The sequence below is a fragment of the Tupaia chinensis genome, unplaced genomic scaffold, assembly GCF_000334495.1.
Source record: "Tupaia chinensis unplaced genomic scaffold, TupChi_1.0 Scaffold000322_1, whole genome shotgun sequence".
NCBI classification, from domain to species: domain Eukaryota; kingdom Metazoa; phylum Chordata; class Mammalia; order Scandentia; family Tupaiidae; genus Tupaia; species Tupaia belangeri.
In genome coordinates this window covers 5,020,560-5,023,727 of record NW_006159816.1, presented here as the reverse complement: position 1 = coordinate 5,023,727, position 3,168 = coordinate 5,020,560, and the positions used below count along the sequence as shown (strand labels likewise).

Below are 3,168 nucleotides of genomic sequence, written 5' to 3'. Positions count from 1 at the left end.
GGTGCCTAGGCTCCTGGGCTAGCCCGCGCGCCAGTCCGCCGGCCGCGGCCGTCTCCCGCCTTGCTTCCGCAGCTGCCGCAGGATCCACGCCATCTCTGTAGCCCTCTAGGTAGGTGTCCTAGCTGCAAAGGGGATGCCCAGGGAGGACATGACAGTGCCCGCACCGCGGGAGCATTGTGCGCGGCCAGCGGGCCCAGGACCCCGAGGATCCTGTGTATGGGCAGCTGCAGCTTTCGGCCCCCAAGGCTTCGCCGCCCTCTGGAGGTTTCCTGACCGGATAGCCAGGGGTCTGGGAAGTGGGGGTGGTGGTGTCAACCCATAACCGCGGCTGGGGTGGGAGGGGGCTGTGTCACGGTCCCTGCTCACCCTCCCCCCTTGTTGCTGGGGAATTCCAGCAGCCTGGAACTAGTGCCCGATTCCCCCCGCACTGCTCCGCGCCTCAGCTCAACCCAGGCTGACTGAGGATTGAGGTTGGGCAGAGAGGACTGATGTAATTGTCAGCCGAGAACCGAACCCGCGCGGGTGAGTGCGCCCGCGCCCGCGCGAGCTGACGCCTACGCTGCTCCTTTCAGGGAATCCGGGGAGCGGAGAGGAGCGGCTGGGGAAGTTGTGCATTGGGTTTTACTGTGCGCGTGCACTGCGGACTGCCCTAGCGAGGCACCCCTGTCCACCCCCTACCGGCGCCCCTGCAGCCCTTCCTGCAGCCCTAGTCCACACGCCGGGCCGAGGCGGAGTCTGCCTTCCTCGGTTCAGACCGGGACAGGGTTTGCAATGCAGTCAAGACGTGCTTCCCCTGCGTCGAGCCGGGAGCTGCCCGCAGATCGTGTCGCCGGGGATGCTGGGGAGGAGGGGCTGGGAGACCTTGGTAGGAAGCCAGGAAGAAGTAATGACACCAGCAGATTTTTTTTTCTTAAGCCTCTACTGTATATAGACACATCTACAAGACACCTTTTAAGCTGTTTTGAAAGTTATGACTAGGTACTGATTTTGCAGCGATTTTGTGATATACCTGAACGGTTGCTTAAACATAGAGACCTAAAGCTGGGGAACGCATTACATAATGGACATGAGGCAAATGACACGAAACTAAGTGAACCCACTGGGTTGCCCGATTGTTTGTCTCTCGGACGCAAAGTCCTGTAATGCTTTTTCTCAGTAAGAATGTCCGTTTTTAAATCTCTGGTCTAGATTTAGTAAATTGTGTATTATATTCAGTTTTGATTTTTCCTCCGAATGCCAAAATAATTTTTCTTGAACATCTTTTCTTAATGAATTGCATATGCTAAAAGCCAGTTATAGATCACAGAGTTCATTAATTAACGTAGTCTTCAAAGGTAAAATTAAGTTTCTCATCTCGTTGCCATTAACTTTGTTTTCCCCTTGTTTTGTTTTTGTTTTACTTTATTCACGGCCCCCCATCCCCAATTTATTTTTTGGAAGCATTTCTAGTTTCAAATACTGCAAGCTCACAATGTTGATATTCCTATCAAATGTTACAGCATTGCAGATCCGAAGACTAATAATAAATGAAACAGAAGACCTCACAGTAACTGAGTGAGCAGGGTTCCCAAGGTCGAAGAGAAGCTGCAGTGTAACTCAGCTATAATCACCTACACAATGTGTATAGCCCTCGTTAGGTTATAAAGAAGGCCTTGATTGGTGGAATATTATTCCCGTTTTTCTTTTGGGTTCACATATTTGTAACCTAAAAATATATTTTCTCAAGGTAAAAACAAAAAATTCTGAAACAAAATCTGATTTTAGAAAGGCAAAAAAATCCTGATTTGGTTCATATTTTCAGTGGTGATGTCTGTAACTCAATTATATATGCAGAGGTTGGACTGCCTCTCAGGATACCTCAGTCTCGAATTAGGATAATGTATCAGATGTCTCGGCTTTAGTGTAATGTAGTTCAGTCCGACTTTGCAAGATCACATAATATATGTCTTCTTATCCCTAGATTGCCTTAAGCTCATGTTAACTTTACTCCAAGAAGGGTGAACTCCTTCCAAGACAGATTGTGGCTGGAGGTCTATAGTGCCTCTGCACATGCAGAATTGGGTAAAATGCATAAAAGAGACAAGTTTCATGTGACTTTACTCATAAACTGGGGAGAAGGTTTTACTTTTATTAAAATCCCTTGGTTAATGAACATGAAGCAATTATTTAACTGATACTTTCTTACTGTACACCTAATCTGTTCAAGACACTGGTTTAGGCACCGTAGCAGATATAAATAAGAGTAAAGAAATGTTCATGCCCTTAATAGTTGATAGCCTAGTTTGGAGTGATAAGGTATAAATGACTAAGGAGAGAATTTATTTATTTATTTACTGCAAGATTAAATAATAGTAATACTTCTTATTTCCAGAGGACAGGTGCACTGGACAGAGAGAAAAAGCACCTTACTATAGTGGGGTTGTGGTCATGCCACAATTTTTTCCCCTCCCTTTCTCCATTCCACCAGGATTTGGGGCATGCATGAACACCCACTGATATGGTTTTTAAGCCCCCAGGTAGGACTCCAACCACGGTCAGCCATGTCAGATCTGGCTTTGCATGCATAGTGCTTAACTTCCCTGTGGAATCTGCCTTTTCTCACATAGGGCTTAACAGCTACACCCCTGGTTTGCCCCTATCATAATACTTTTAAGAGGTTTTTTTTATCTTAAAAAAAGGATGTCATACTTTCCACTCACATTTCTCACTCGTTGTATTACCAAGATTCATTCATGTTGTATGTAGCTGTAGTTCAGCCTTTCACTGCTGTACAGTATGCCATAAGATGTCCCATAAGATGATTATTTTTCTGTTCTGCCATTGGCCATTTGTTTCTTGTTTTTATTATTATTATGACTATTATTAATACTGTTATTTAAAAAACAGTGTTGCTTTGATCATTTGTTGTTTCCTTGGGCACATGTACAAATGTTTCTCTTGGGTAAATACTAACGAATAGACTTGGTTTGTAGGGTGTGTGAATATTCAACTTACTAGCTATTGCCAAATTATAGTTTGGCAAGAGAAACAAGCAAACACAATCAAATACAAGTAATTTTTTGCATACATGTATGTTTTGAAATATACATATTTTTCCCTACCACTCAGACATTGGATGATTTTATTTTATCCTCTTCTCTTCTCTTCTCTTCTCTTCTCTTCTCTTCT

At 44.8% G+C, this 3,168-nt stretch overlaps 1 protein-coding gene across 10 annotated transcripts in view; it reads left to right on the top strand.

Annotated features, from left to right (window-relative positions):
• The first annotated feature begins 6 nt into the window (after nt 1-6).
• OSBPL6 (oxysterol binding protein like 6) overlaps nt 7-3,168 on the top strand; it is a 236,062-nt gene continuing 232,900 nt past the window's right edge. For all 10 annotated transcript variants that reach the window (XM_006151664.3, XM_006151663.3, XM_014589014.2 and 7 more), the window contains exon 1: nt 7-109. The gene's annotated coding sequence lies outside the window, so the exon portion shown is untranslated. The remainder of the gene's footprint in view (nt 110-3,168) is intronic.